This window comes from Canis lupus, chromosome 25 (genome assembly GCF_048164855.1).
Source record: "Canis lupus baileyi chromosome 25, mCanLup2.hap1, whole genome shotgun sequence".
Lineage (NCBI taxonomy): Eukaryota > Metazoa > Chordata > Mammalia > Carnivora > Canidae > Canis > Canis lupus.
The window spans coordinates 34066046-34082490 of record NC_132862.1 but is presented as its reverse complement, the minus strand read 5'-3'; the positions used below and the strand labels follow the sequence as shown (position 1 = coordinate 34082490).

The 16445-nt window shown below is 40.9% G+C and overlaps 1 protein-coding gene across 1 annotated transcript in view; it reads right to left on the bottom strand.

Moving 5' to 3' along the window:
- Positions 1-16180, bottom strand: part of DUSP16 (dual specificity phosphatase 16) — an 82432-nt gene extending 66252 nt beyond the window's left edge. Inside the window, exons 1-2 of the mRNA XM_072798984.1 lie at positions 15752-16180; positions 8075-8200 (exon numbers count right to left, since the gene is read on the bottom strand). The gene's annotated coding sequence lies outside the window, so the exon portion shown is untranslated. The remainder of the gene's footprint in view (positions 1-8074; positions 8201-15751) is intronic.
- Positions 16181-16445: the final 265 nt, after the last annotated feature.

The window sequence follows — 16445 nt, the reverse complement described above, 5'->3', positions numbered from 1 at the left end:
ACTAAAGGCAACTGAAATGTCCATTGACAGGTGACTAATCAAAGTGTGGTTACATGTAAAATGATAACATGATATTTATCAGCTTTCAAAAGGAAGGAAATCCTGTCAAATGCCACAACATAGATGAACCTTGAAGACATTATGCTAAGTAAAGTAAGTCACAAAAATACAAATACTATGATTCCACTTACATGAGGTATCTGAAATAGTCAAAATCCTAGAAACAGAATGCAGAATGGTTACTAGGGGTTGGGGGCAGGGAGAAACGGAGCTTTGCTGTTTAATCAGTAAAGAGTTTCAGATCTGCAAGATGAAAAAGTTCTAAAGATATGTTTTACAACAATGCAAACATACTTAACACTACTAGTTAAGTTGGCAAATTTTATGTTGTTTTTACCACAATAAGAAAAAAGAAAAAGAATGACAATAGATCTCTTATTTTTCTTGCTTGTGTCCCTCCCAATCTTTCATATTCTAAAGGAGCCCAGAACTGCCACAGGACCCTGTCTTTCTTCTCCCCCACTACCCTACAGAAGCAGCCAGCTAGCACCCTGCTCTCAAAGCAAGAAGGGAGAAGTGCTAATTGTGACTTTATCCCCCAGTCTAGGAAAGGGGAGACTGGTGTGCTGGACCCCCAGCTGAAGAACCACCAGGGAGGAGAATAAGGACTCTTTTATGGTGATTTGTTTCTACTCATGAAGAGTAGAAAATAAAGAGATGATGCCAAGTGTAAACTCCTTGATGACCAAGTATGTGCAATATTTCCTTGCATCCCTTCTAATACCTCACCCTTACAAGTCACTCAGTAAATACTTGTTCATGCTGATAACAATGACATATTGATGACCACTGGCAAAAAGAATGGATCTTTTGTCCAGAAAAAAAAGCCTACCAGACTCAGAAGCCAAAGTGCTTATTTTAATGAATGAATGAAGGGTCATTTCCATAATAAAAATCTCCAATGATTTCACAATAACTTTTAGTAAAAACTTGTATAAAACTACTTTTTCCTGGCAAGTGAATGAATACCACACTGCCTAACATTTGTACTTGGAAATTCCCCTACCCCCACTCCCCAAAAATACTGTATCTCTTTAAACTAACATCATTAATTACATTCTATAATGAGATAGCCACTGACAGCATCTAAGATCCCTCAACATGGCTCATTCATCTGCCAGGAAAGAAAATGCTTGAGTTTGTCTTTCAGCTAGAGACAAAAGAAGAAGGGATTTTCCGCTGTATGTGATTTTTATTGTTGGTAATAAAATCAAGCTTCCTGAATATTTACATTAACAAGGCTTTTAGTCACTCACATAAGGAAAAATGAAAACAATTCCTTTAATTACATACTTGAGAGGGTTTCATTTAAGAAAAAGTTCCTGATATTTGGATATTCTGTGGTAATGAAATTAGATGCCCCTAAGCCATTTAAAGCAGCTGTTAAATTTGTATACACACATGTATTTTATTCTTAAAAATATAGCCCAAAGTGCAGGTGCCTTCTGGTCTCTTAAATGCCATAGTTAACAATGTTAATCTCCAGGGTCTCCCAATACTGATAAAACACAAATAAAATGCGGTGGGATTGTTCTATTAGATTTTTGTTGGATAGAAGATTAAAACTTTTTAGTTTAACAGCCTCTTTTATAAGCAGAGTAATTGCTCTGCAATTTGCTAGAGTTGGGAATACGATTTTCAACTCACTGTATGTCCAAATTCATATAATCTTGACAGGATTTTATATGAGGAAGCAGATCACTGCTCCCACTGAAACACAAGTAGAATCCCATTTAAGGGCACTTGAAACCTCAAAGGTTCTGCCTCATTCTGCATGAAGGGAATTACCTTCCTTTACTTGTCCTTTAATTTTATCTAAGGCAAACATGCGTGACAACAAGTATTAACAAACAAGAACAAATGCCCAACGAGTAAAAGGGGATGTTCTATCAGGTGTTTAACCATAGGGTTTAAAATGTCTCCTGGTAGGACAACTTGCATCTTCTCTGAACACTGTACAAGGGTGTTTTTGATTATACACTACACACATATACACACATGTTCCTGCATTAAAATAAAAATTTAGGGGGCACCTGGGTGGCTCAGTCTGTTAAGCATCTGCCTTCAGCTCAGGTCATGATCCCAGGTCCTACGATTGAGCTCCATGTCGGGCTCCCTGCTCAGCAGAGAACCTACTTCTCCCTCTGCCTCAGCCTGCTGCTCCCCTGCTTATATTCGTTTTCTCCGTCAAATAAGTGAATAAATAAATATCCTAAGTAAATAAATAAAAATTTAGTTTTCCATTTTCAGTGAAAATTGGGGGCAGAATATAAGTAACTGCCCAAAAGTCAAAACCTCATTTTAGAATTAATCTTCTATACCAGCAAGACCTTTATTAAAGATATTACCCAGCTAGCAAGGTGACTGGGAAACACCACACATTTTCCTATCTTCTAATCTTGTCCACTTTTTTTATTTAAAATTTTTAAAAAGGGGTAATAAATGTGAAGTGGTCAAGACAGGAAAAAAAAAAGGAGAGAAGACAAGAATCTTAGAACTGGAGATTATATCTGAGATGATTTTTTAAAAAAGATTTTTATTTATTTATTCATAGAGACACAGAGAGAGATAGAGGCAGAGACACAGGCAGAGGGAAAAGCAGATTCCATGCTGGGAGCCCAACATGGGACCCAATCCCGGGTCTCCGGGATCACGCCCTGGACAGAAGGCGGCGCTAAACCGCTGAACCACCTGGCCTGCCCGAGATGATCTTAATACAATATTCTCATTTCACACTTGAGAAAACTGAAACCAGTCTTTAAATTAGTCTACAACTAATTGGGATTATTTGGTCTGTATTAGAAGGTCTGTATAACCTTCTATTAAAATCAGAAAAAAAAAATGGGCATGGTCTCATTTGAGGAGGAATACTTAAAACAGCCTCTAGACTAGAAGGAAGTTGTTTTAGCAAATTACTTAATACTCTTTGGGCTTTCCTTTCTGCATCCAACAGACATGGCTTTCCCTCTAGCTTGCTAACAGAATCCCAGTTTCTCCTGGGCTGCTCACAGTGTGCCACAGGCGAGGAAATGATACGCCAACCATGGTAATCCCATTCCCCTCAGCCATAAACATTTCCCTGGTCTTTCCTGTGGCTGGCAGCAGTCTTGTAATATAGTTCAAGCACATGAGACTTAGGAGAAAACAGGATGGATGCTCTGGAAAAGATTCTGTTCTGTTAGGCAAGCGCAAGAGGAGGGATTGCTTGCTTGGTCTCCTTCCGCCTCCTCACGTTGTAAAGGAATGTGATGCCTAGAGCTGAGGCAGCCATTTTGTGACCTGGCAGCAGTAAGTGAACATGAAGGCATAGCAGAGTCAAAGACTGAGAAACCAGGGCCTCAAGGATACTGCTGAGCAGCTACACCAGCAGACCACCTACCTCTGAACTTCAGGAACTGTGTAATAACAGCTTCTCATTTAAACCTCTGCTAGTGGATTTCTGTTAACTACAACTGAAAGCAGTTCTAAATTTTTATTTTATTTTTTTTAAGATTTTATTTACTTATTCAAGAGAAAGACACAGAGAGAGGCAGAAGGATGTGGGACTTGATCCCAGGACCCCAGGATCACGCCTTGAGCCAAAGGCAGATGCTCAGCCACTGAGCCACCCAGGTGCCCAGCAATTCTGAATTTTTAAAAAACATTTTCTCTAGCAAGCGATGACTTTCTGCCCAATCTCATTCCCATTACAACATATTCTGCTTACACTACATGCATCTAAGAGGTGTCAGGATTATATTTCTCCTGGATAGTTAGTTGAGACCAATTTAGTTACTTTACAGTACCTCACCTGTAGGACTCTATTAAATTTCATCAATAAAGAAGACATTAGGGGGAAAAAAGCATGATTTGGAATCATGTTTGTTTGTTACTGACTTTAATCCTTCCTTCTGCCATCTCAAATCCTTTGTGGAAATAAGTACCACATATAGTAACAAACCGATAAATGAAATCTATTGGAACTAAACTCTTCTGTATCCCATTAGTAAAAAAAAAATAAATAAAGTATTCAAATTTCACTCTTGAATCTGCAGGCCCAAACCTGGCCCAGTCAATATTTTCACACATCAATGCTCACAACCAAAGAGGCTTACCAGCACTACACCAAACTCATGGTACTGCTATTTTCTCCTACTATAATGGAATATATGGGTTATAATAAAATTTAAACATTGCTAAGACATTAAAAGTCAGACTATCAAGTATTTAAATAGTTATTTTAACCATATTTTGATGGACATCTTTTTTTTTAAGATTTTATTTATTCATGAAAGACAGAGGGGGGGAGGGGCGGGCAGAGACACAGGCAGAGGGAGAAAGAAGCAGGCTCCATGCAGGGAGCCCGACTTGGGACTTGATCCCGGGTCTCCAGGATCAGGCCCTGGACTGAAGGCAGCGCTAAACCACTGAGCCACCCGGGCTGCCCCGATGAACATCTTTCAAATCTATGTTCATCTCCATGATTCCTGCTGCACCCAGCTCTGTACTTGCCCAGGCCGCAGTCTCCTTGCACCCAGCACACAAGAGAAGCTGGTTGAGTGCCCCCAATCCTCTCTGCCCTCCAGTGCTCTCTCCACACTGTCCACAGCCCAGTCCTGCCTATTAGCAGTTCCTATAATGACCAAAGTCTACACCACTCACTATTCTTTCATAATTTCTTTCTAACCTCATTTGTCATCTTCTATCCCTAGGCTTCCTCAGGAAAAAAAGGTCAACAGCCTCCCTACTTGGAAGGAACAAACAATAGCCATGAGGAGCCATTCGTCCTCCTCTCAATTATGAAACCATCTCTTCTCAGTTGCCATTCAAGAAAAAAATGAACTAGTACTCCCGATTTTGAGTACAGATATGAGTATGAACAGATATCTATGTATGTGCATATATATGGGCTCAGTACTTTTCTAGTTTAAAAAAAAAAACAAATGCTCATTTTTTGTTAAGTTGCAGAGTGCTTTTACTGACTCCTCCCTTCTATCCTTTATCCAACCACTTTCTGATATTATATGACCTTCCACCCACATGGTTCATCCCACACACTAGCATATTCCCTTCTTGCTGATAAGCTAATCAGGTAAGATGGAAACATTACTGAATTTACATAGATGTCTATGTCAGACTTCTCTAAAAATGTTAGGACATGGTGCTAGTTTACATCAGCATCTTAAAAGTGTGATCCAGAGACCCCGCGTGGAAGGTCCATGGACCCTTTTGGGGGATTTCCCATGAGTGTACAATAGCAAATCCAGAGGATACATAGCGTGTGATAATAATGTGTTATGCTGACAACTAGTGAAACATATGCTCATATATTCTTGTGTTTTTAGAATTCTCTAAGGTATTAAATTTAAGGCACAAATACGGATGTTTTCAAAAATTACCTGAGTGTATTATCAGTACTTCTTTTTTTTTAATTTTTATTTATTTATGATAGTCACAGAGAGAGAGAGAGAGAGGCAGAGACATAGGCAGAGGGAGAAGCAGGCTCCATGCACCAGGAGCCCGACATGGGATTCGATTCCGGGTCTCCAGGATCGCGTCCTGGGCCAAAGGCAGGCGCTAAACCGCTGCGCCACCCAGGGATCCCTATTATCAGTACTTCTATGCTCCTAGCAATAGCAATCTTTGGTAGTATCTGCTATAATCCCTGCAACTTCATTATCATCCAGTGAATTCATTTAGTGTTTAAAGAAAAAAAAGGTTGAATGTTTTAAACACGGACATGAGCTTTTTTTTTTTTTTTTAAGATTTATTAGAGAGAGAGCATGAGCAAGCACACACAGAGGGAGTGGGAGAGGGAGAAGCAGACTCCCCGCTGAGCAGGGAGTCAGATGCAAGGTTCGCTCCCAGGACCCCAAGATCATGACCTGAGCCGAAAGCTGGTGCTTAACCAACTGAGCCATCCAGGCAGCCCCCAGACATGAGCTCTTTAAAGGAAAAGACTGGGACACCTGGATGGCTCAGTGGTTAAGCATACGCCTTTGGCTCAGGTCGTGATCCCGGGGTCCTGGGATTGAGTCCTGCATTAGGCTCCCAACAGCAAGCCTGCTTCTCCCTCTGCCTATGTCTCTGCCTCTCTGTATCTCTCATGAATAAATAAATATATTTTAAAAAAAAGAAAGAAAAAAATAAAAGCAAAAGACTTCACATATTAGAAATAAAAAAGCCACAGAAGCATTATACATGGTAAATAACCACAATGCACTGGTTGGAACAGTGCACTCAATAGCTGAAAAACCAATGAAGCTTGGTACAGTTAACACTACTGAATGTCTGCTAGATGAAAAATCAGTAAAAGAAATCATAGCAGTGCCACTTAAAAATGATGTATTGTCTCATCAAATTAAAGATTTAGTTGCAAACATGAGTTACAAGTTAATATCTCGCCTTAAAGACTGTACTTATGCTTTATAAGCGGACAAATCCTTAGACGTGGGTGGACTTACTGTTTTGTTTTCACTATTCCAGTATCCATGCCAACTAATCAAAGGTCTTTTTTTATGTGAATGGTTGAAAGAAATAAGAATGCTGTTGAATTACTCAAAGTATTAAATAACTTTTGAGTCTCATGAATTATCCTGAAACAACCATGCTGGTATCTGCTCTGATGGTACAAAAGCAAAGGCAAGCAAAACTGCTGGGCCTTTGGCATGAATCAAGGCAGAGATATAAAACTGTACTAGTAATAATTATATTCTTCACTATACAAGCCATTCCTTTTTTTAAAAAGCCAGTTTCACTTCACAATGTCCTTAATAAAACATTAAGAGTTACTAATTTTATTGCACCTCACTCTTGAGAACTTGGGTCTTTTTAATATTCTGTGTGATGAAATGGGAAGTACACAAAAACACTTCTGCATATTTAATACAATGGCTGCCTTAAAGAAAAGCATTTATGCAATTGTTGGGAGTTGTGAGCTAAACTATACATTTTTTTTCACAGAATCCTATTTTTGCTTAAAAGAATAACTGGCAGACAACAGATAGCTATTGAGACTGAGGTATCTGGCAGACATTTTCTCTAACATGAAAAAAGTTGAGCGAGATACTTCAAGGAAAAAACTGACAATATCTGTTGCCAATGATAAAACTTGAGCTTTTAAGAAAAACTTATAATTTTGGAAAACTTGAATCAACACCAAAATCTTTTTTTTTAAGATTTTATTTATTTATTCATGAGAAACAGAGAGACAGAGAGGTAGAGACACAGGCAGAAGGAGAAGCAGGCTCCATGCAGGGAGCCCGACATGGGACTCGATCCCAGGTCTCCAGCATCACACCCTGGGCCAAAGGCGGCACTAAACCACTGAGCTACCCAGGCTGCCCCAAGAGCAAAATCCTGACCACTTCCCAACTCTCAAAAACTTTTTTGATGAGAATAATGGTCATATTAATAAAGGCAATTTGTTAAATATTGTGTAATCAAATGTGTCAACATTTGAAAGATCTGCATAACTCTGTAAACCATTATTTTTCAAATGACTGATGAATGATATTACAAAATCACATACAGGTCAAAGATCTATTCAAAGTTCAAGATGGACCAATAGAATTTCAATGTTATCGAATATAAAAATTCACTGGTATAGTTTCAGATTCAACATTGCAACTACCTTTTAAGAATCTACCGCTTGTTGAGTTCTGGTGTGACAAAGAATATTCACAATTACAAAAGCTATTAAAATAGTCCACCCTTGGTCAACTATGTATCTCTGTATAGAGAGCTTTCTGCATATAATTCAAACCAAACAATCATAACAGATTGAAATATAAAAGCAGTTATGAAAATCTAATTGTTTTCTATTAACTTAGTAGAGAAAGTGGCAAAATGTAATGTCTTTGGGGTCCTCGATAATTTTTAGGAGTACATGATGTCCTAACACCGCAATGTTTTAAAAACCACTGGTTTAAAAATAAATAAATAAAATAAAAATTAAAAAATAAATAAAAACCATTGGTTTATAGCGCCACAAAAAAGAGCACTTATAATAATGTGTACATAAGAAAATACGCACCTGAAAATGAATCAGGGTATCTCAGCTCCAGGTCTAGCACCACTTCTTACTTGCTTTGATCTGGATAAATTATTTAGTCTAAGTCTTCGTTTCCTCATCTATAAAATGGATAACTCATATCTTGTCCTGAGGATAAAAGAAAAAATATGTCAAAGCAATTTATTTTATTTTATTTTTTTTTAAGATTTTACTTATTTATTCATGAGAGACACAGAGAGAAAGAGAGGCAGAGACACAGGCAGAGGGAGAAGCAGGCTCCATGCAGGGAGCCCGATGTGGGACTCAATCCCAGGTCTCCAGGATCACGCCCTGGGCCAAAGGCAGGCCCTAAACTGCTGAGCCACCCAGGGATCCCTGTCAAAGCAATTTATAAACCACATGTTATTACTACAAAGTCTCAAAGAGTTTTAAACACTTCTAATGACCAAATTTCTCCAAAATTCTTATTTTTAAAAACCCATTACCAAAAGCAGAACTTATAGAAAATGTGAAGGTACTTGATTAGTCAAGTACCTCAAATGTCCAACCACAAAATTTTACTAAACTTTTTCCTCTACAGTTATAATTGGCAATGCATATTTTAACTATTACGGATATTTCCAAATATACATAAAAATACAGAAAATAACAAAACCCAATGAATCCATCACCTAGCTTCAAAAATTATCAAGAATTTGTCAATATTGTTTTATTTACTTCCCATTTATGTATGTCTGTACCTATCCTGAAGTTTTTAAAAAATATATATTAGACATCATTTCATCTTGCCTATACTTATTTATGTGTCTTTAACAGATGAAAATTTTTAACATAACAATACCATTAACATGGATAAAAACTTAATGCTTATAATTCTTATAGATCATCTAATACATACTCCATGTTGTAATTTCCCGATTGTCTCCTTGTCCACCCCCCACTAAAAAAAAATGTCTGTTAGTTTTTAGTTGGTTCAAATCATCAAAAAGTCATTCACCAGTTCACTTTCAAGTGAACACAATATTTTTGGCTAAAGCTAAGAAGGAAAAGGAAATAATACCATACTTTATATACCATGTACAGTTTATAAATCAAAGTCAACAACTATCTTCCTGAGGAATATGCTTCTCTCTCAACCAAACAACAAAAATTATAAAAGAAACCCACTATAAAATAGGCCAGACTGGCAACACTTCAGTGTCCTGAGGCATGACCATTTAGGACACAGCTCAGCTACTCAGGAAGAGAAGTTGATAGGAGACAACCACCCACCACTTCAAAAAGATGAGGTCAGGTCAGCCACAGCATTAGGCAAGCCAGAGGTGAGGTCAGGGTTCAGGTTCTAGAGTGAGCATACTGCTCAAACAAGTCAGGTGCCCAGGCTATAAGGCAACCCTGTACAGGTTTCAACTCAAAGCTCAAAAAAACAATGCTCTAAGCTAGAGACATAATGGAACCATGATCAAAAGTAACAGTTGTGAAATTTATTCAATTTATTCAGCAAACATTTATCAAAGACAACTCTACTAGGTACCATCTAGGATAGGAGTTGTACTTTTTTAAAAAATTTATACAATGCAAACAATAAGCAGCATATACCTCTCTATGCATGCCTTTCCCCGTTACTTTTAAGGGGAAGAATGAAAATTATTTAATATTAATGACCTTGCCATTTACCATTACAATTTATAGTGCATCTTTTTTCTGTAAACTGCAGTCTGCCCCACTCCTCATACAGTCAATAAAACGAATGTGAGTTCTATTGTCCTCTCACACACACTACAGACCCTACCATTTATATCTACAATTCTCTGAATGTTTAGAAGGAAACCAAGGGAATGCTAAAGGATTTCCCACCTCCTCTGAAAACTTTTTTTTTTCCATAGGCTCATCCCAAGGATGTCAGAATATACTACAGAAGCACATGTAATAGACACTTAATATAAATCCGTTTTAGAATCCTTTACCTCAATTTCACCTATAGATCCTGTTACATTTAAAACTTCACGAAGTGTGAAGAGGACAGAACATATTTCTTAAAGAATACTTGAGAAGTACTTCATAAATCTGTCTAAAAACATGAAATAGGGCCGCCTGGGCGGCTCAGTGGTTGGGCATTTGCCTTTGGCTCAGGGTGTGATCCTGGAGTCCCAGGATTGAGTCCCACATCGGGTTCCCTGCACGGAGCCTGCTTTTCCCTCTGCCTGTGTCTCTGCCTCTCTCTCTCTCTCTGTCTCTCATGAATGGATAAATAAAGTCTTTAAGAACAACAACAACATGAAATAGTCACTAAAAAAATTTTAGGTGACACTATACAGAACATCTTCTCATAAATAACAAATCTGGTAGTCAGATAACTACACTGAGTCCAGACTTCCCCATTTCAGAACTGACATTTTGCTTCAAGGTTCTATTTGTAGAAAAAAACAGGATAAAAAGGCCTAAGTGGGAGCCTGGGTGGCTCAGTCAGTTAAGCGTCTCTGCCTTTGGCTCAGGTCATGATCCCAGAGTCCTGGGATGGAGCCCTGAATCAGGCTCCCTGCTCAAGGGAGAACATGCTTCTCCCTCTCCCTCTGCCTACTGTGCACATCCCCTCTATCTGTCAAATAAATAAATAAAATCTTAAAAAACAAAAACAAAAAAACCCTAAACTTGAAGCAGTATTTCCAGTGAGACCACTAACTACTAACTCCCCCACCAATTTTTAAGAAGACATAATAAGGCACACAGAACACAACGCAGCCCAAATTTACCACTGGATTCCTGTACCATGTGGGTAAGACCTAGAGAGCTATCATCCTTTACCCTATTTCTCCTATCTGGTTATTAAGATGAATAGTTTACTTCTACTGTCTGTACACCTCTTGTTTGTGTGTGTTCTCATGGAAGGCACCATCAAACAAACTGTCCTTGGAATTTAGCTTCACTTTACAGCACTACTGTTATACGATTAGTTTCTAATGGAGAATTGGACCTAAGTATACAGCCCCACATATACATCACAACCCTAGGTATACTATCAACAATGCTATTAACCTCACTGTAAAAACACGAGATTCTTAGCAAATGGCAGCAAAAAAAAATTGAAGATAAACAGTTTAATGAGGAGTTAAAAACTCAAAGCTTGGGACGCCCAGGTGGCTCAGTGGTTAGGCGTCTGCCTTTGGTTCAGGGCATGATCCTGGAGTCCCCGGATCAAGTCCTGCATCGGGCTCCCTGCATGAGGCCTGCTTCTCTCTCTGCCTGTGTCTCTGCCTCTCTCTCTGTCTCTCATGAATAAATAAATAAAATCTTAAAAAAAAAAAAAACTCAAAGCTTGCATGCTTCAACCTAAAAAATATTATGTAGGTTTCTAAAAAGAAAAAAAAACTGGTCAAAGTTAATTAAGGTGTACACCTCTACTCAAATTGGTTTGGACTGCTAATAAATACTAAAAAGTTGGACCATTAACATTCATCAGGACACCATACACAAAATAAAGTAAGTGGAACCATAATCAGCCCTCTATAATTTCCTGGACTCTGCCCATTATTATCTTCACTAGACACCACAATTTGTCATCAGATTTTCCATGCAGTGTTTACTATTCCTCTGTCTTCTCCCACTAGAATATAAGGCCCTTCAGGACAAAAATTTTATCTTATTTTCCACTGTATGCCCAGTTCCTAGAACAGTGTCTAATACGTAGTAGAGGCTCCACATAAATTTGCTGAATGAACAGACGGATGGACTTTCTTTCCTCCATACACATTAACCATCCTTTAAGGCCAAGGTAAAATTCTGTTATCTCCACAAATATTACCTCCCCATTACCTCCTCCAATGCTCCAATCTTTTTCTACCTTATACCATGAATTTGGCACTTCCCAGCTGTCTGGTAGTTATCTTTACAAATGTGCATACTTCCCTTAAAATTCTTTTTTTTTTTAATTTTTTTTTTTATTTATTTATGATAGTCACAGAGAGAGAGAGAGAGAGGCAGAGACACAGGCAGAGGGAGAAGCAGGCTCCATGCACCGGGAGCCTGACGTGGGATTCGATCCCGGGTCTCCAGGATCGCGCCCTGGGCCAAAGGCAGGCGCCAAACCGCTGCGCCACCCAGGGATCCCCTTCCCTTAAAATTCTTATAATCCTCCTCCCTTTATTAAAGGCATGGATCCATGTCTCCAGCTTTTGGTATCCACCTCAGTATATATAAATAACACATCTTTAATAAATGTTTTTTCTTGATTGATTTAAATCTGCAATTAATCTAGAAATCAATGTAGTCAATAGTTCCAACTTTTTATAACCTACGCCTCCCTTCCTAATAACTCAGTTGGAATTGCAGTGGGTCTCTACTTTAAATTTACATTTGGCAATTTCAAGTTACACATTCTCATAAAACTTATGTTCATAATTTACTTTATCCATCTCTTCCTCCAAGATTAAATTTTTTGTCATGAAAAACCTTGTGACTTTTTGATACCTATGATGAGGTATCTAATCCCAATCAATGAGGAGGTAAAGTTTCATACCCCCTTCTTGTTGCTGAAAAATTGAAGAGTATTTTTTCCCTTTATGTCTTTTTTCTTTCATGCCAAGATGTATCCCATTTCCTTCTTTAATGATCATACCCTTGGCAAGCTTTTATTACTTCTTTGTACCTGTCCTTAGTAATCTGCCTTGGATTCTTCCTTTTGAACCACTCCTGTTTCCTCTAGTCATTTATTTGATTAAATTTCAAACTCCTTTCCTCAGTGTATGAGAATGGCCTCTACTTAAAGCCAGAGCTTGCTTCTTTAAATCCAGCCAAGCTTTATGAACTTCATCCCTTCACCTCTAGCCAACCCTTGATGATCTAGGCTAATGAAATATAGAAAAATATGAGATTATCCACAACACAAGAAAATTTTTTTAAAAATTGACATCTGGCTTTGGAATATATCATGTGGCTTTGGGCAAGACTTACTTTCTTAATTATGTTTTTGGTTAAGCCAACATTAGTAATATTTTCTTTTATGATAGTGGATATCTGTCTTGGTTTCAGATTTTGATGCAATTTTTAAAAAGCCAATCAAGCACCAACTGTGGTTTTTTCCTATGAAGTCTTTTAACTAGTTTTCTCAACCTGTTGAAGTCTGTCATAAAAATCTGGTTTCTGTTTCCCCTGATTTCTTTCCTCCCTTTTCTTGGAATTCTGATCCAAATTGACCTACTCTATATTAATTTACTTCTTCATTTTAAAATAGCATTTGCTTGAAAATGCAAAGCATTCAAAAAGCAATTAAACATTCAGTGAAATTTTTAGTCCAAATAACACAGGATAGAAAATCCCACTTTTTTTTAAAGATAATCCAGAAAAGGTCAGGTTTCTGGGGAAAATTACACTGGTAATTCTAGCAAATTATATTTAGTAGGATGTTGTGACTGGCTGAAGATAGGAAAGCATTAATACTGGACAGCTATGTAAATCAGCTTCAGCAGCATATAATCCTGTAGACTAAAAACCTCTACAGAATCAAATTCCCAATATAAGCATTTACAGAATATACCATCAACCCTGGCCCTTCTTCTGGTCCCAGCCTATAAACCCTGCACCTATCTCAGACCTGATCTCAGCCTCCCTTCTACAAATAAGTTTTAAAATGTGCAAGAAAAAGGGAAAGAACTGGGTCAAGAGGATCTTCTCTTTTGCCCCCTTTTCAGTTACTGTCATTAAATTTTTGGCCACAGAGACCCCTAATCTTCAACTCTACGTGACTATTTTTACTTTATAGCTATTCAGTTATTTTACGTCTGAACGTAGGGCAACAGTGCTTGAATTCACTTTCCTTCATACACTATTCACCATATTAACAGAATTAACCATTTCTAATTCCCCATGTGGAACTTTGATAAGTATGCATTATTTTACCCAAAAACTAACTTTTGGGCTGGTGAATTTAGCCCAAATTTTTATATAAGATATTCAATGTTAACCTCCCCCGCCTTGCCCCCCCCCCACAATTCTTTTAACAGCAACCTTCTACACTAGATTCTATGACTTTATTTAAAAAAACAAAAACCAAAAAACTTTCGTGGTGCCTAGTCACATTCTGATGAAAATACCTACATGAAGCTACAAATTCCTAGTTTTTCAATTCACTTCTCCAGCTTTTTGCCTTCACCAAATAAGAGAACTCCACAAGTCTTAATTAATTATTGCCTCCCAAGCTGTGTGACCACCAATATACAGGATTGTCAAAGAAAAGTAAATAATTAAAAGTAAACTGGCAACAATCCTCCCCTTCCTTTAAAAATTGACCTTAACTTTAAAAATCTCTCCATGGAGTTTGAAAGAGTACACCACCTTTGAGGAAAGAGTTGTCACCTAGGTGCACTCTCAATCAGCTCCACAAAATCAGGGGCATAAAGAGACACTTTTTCCGACAGCCTACATTCCCCAAATAGTCAGAAAGTCTTTCATGGATGGTACATTTCTCAAACACACACACACACACCGGAAGAAAGAAAAGAAACATACCTGGTCATTTTCTAAACAGGTTTGATAGGTTTGGTTGACTTGTAAGGGCAGAGTATTTACTTATAATCTTTTAAAGCAGAAGTGGCAGCCAGAGCACTGGGTAAATAAAAACTTCAGAGAGTTTTAAAAACCCTGCATCTTAACTCACTTCCCCTTGGTTCAAGGGGACGGCACAGCCAGCCCCACAGCAAATGAGATTATGCAACAGGTTTTTCCTCTCCACTTTATTCATCACCGGCTGGTGAGAGGTGTGCTTTCTCCAAACAATCTGAAACAGCCAGACCTGAGGATCCTTGCAGCCGGCGTTTCATAAACTCCTTCAGGATTCTGCAGTATCCATTCATTTTTCAGGTCTACTCGTATTTGTCCCAGTTAATCACCGGACTTTTGTTTGTTTGCTTTAGGGAAATTAACCCATTATCTGAAAGCCTCAATCTTGTATAAATATGTTCCTCCCTGGTGTTTTATTACCTGAAACCACTCATGAAAAGCAGATCCTCGGCTGTCCCTCTGGGCTTTCTTAGTTCTCACGTTCTACCTACCTACCACTCGGGGAGATAAAGAAGTCACGGGCCGCCCCCCCCCCCAACTCCGCGACTCGAGCCCCCGCAGGAAAAACCGAGTTTTCGGTTGGTCCGTGAGGTTTAAGAGAAGCCGGCACCGTCGCCACCCAGGTGGCCCCGCCGCTTACACCAAAGGCGAATTTGGGATAATGGGAACAGTCAGGCCGGGGCCCCACTTGGCAGGCGTGTTGTGTAACAGTCGCGCCTGGAAGTGAGCAGCTCCGCCCGCGAAGGTAGCGCGCGTCCCGCGGCGGCCGCTCCTCGCGCCGGGATCCCGCCGCCCGGGTCGCTCGCCGCGGCGCGGCCGGGGGGACGCGCTGACCGAGACCCCGCGCGCGCCCGCCCGCCCGCCCCCTTCCCGCTCGGCCCGGCCCCCCGCTAGGCCTACACCGCCCCCCCCCGCCCCGCGCCGACCCGCTGGTGCGGCTCCGGGCCGCCGTCGCCCCCACCCCGCCTCCCGGAAAGGTGGCCCGGACGCCCGGGAAGGCAGAGCCGGCGGGGCGAGAGCCGGCGCGCCGCGGAGCGTCCATGCTGCCGGCGCGGGCGGGCGGGCGGGCGGGCGCCCCGAGCCCCGAGCCCCGCGCCCCGCGCCCGCCCGCACGCTCCGCGCGGCCCGCCCGCGGCCACTTACTCTTGGGGCCGCCGACCTCCCGACTCCGTCCGGGGGGATGAAGCTTGTCACGGCGTCTCCCCTCGGGGCCCCCTCGCCTGCCCGGCTTGCGAGGCGCCGCCGCGGAGCCGGGAGGGCGGCTGCGCTCCCGCTCGCGTCCGTCCCGTCGCGCTCTCCTCCTCCTCTTCTCTTCACTATGTTATCCTCTCCTCTGAGGGGTGGGTGGGGGCGGGAAGCTTAGAAGGAGAGGAGACGTTTGCAACTTTCCTGCGCCCTTTCTCTTCCACCCCCCGCCTCACACACACAGTCCAGGCAGCCTCGAGAAAACAACGCCGAAAGGAGCGAAGAACTTGGGGGGGTGACGGTGGGGGCCGCGAGGGGAGCGCGGGGGGCGGGGAAGTGAGAATAAGCGCTTAAAAACTGGTTAAAGCCCCCCACACAGTGACCCACAGGCAGAGGGGGAAAGGCGTGGGGGGGCGGGGGGTTGGGGGGAAAGAGAAAGAGTCGCTGGTCAGGAAACTTCAAGCGCGGATGAGGTCATTGGTTTAAAAATAAAGAGATGGCGTCACTTGAAACCAATCCCAGTGAATGAACTCAGCGGAGCCCCGGGGAAAGGAGGAGACAGGCGAGGGCAGGGCGGTGGGCGCCGGGCGGGGCCGCGCGCCCGCCCGCCCCTCCATGCCGCGGCCGCCCGGGTCCGCAGCGCGGCTCCGCG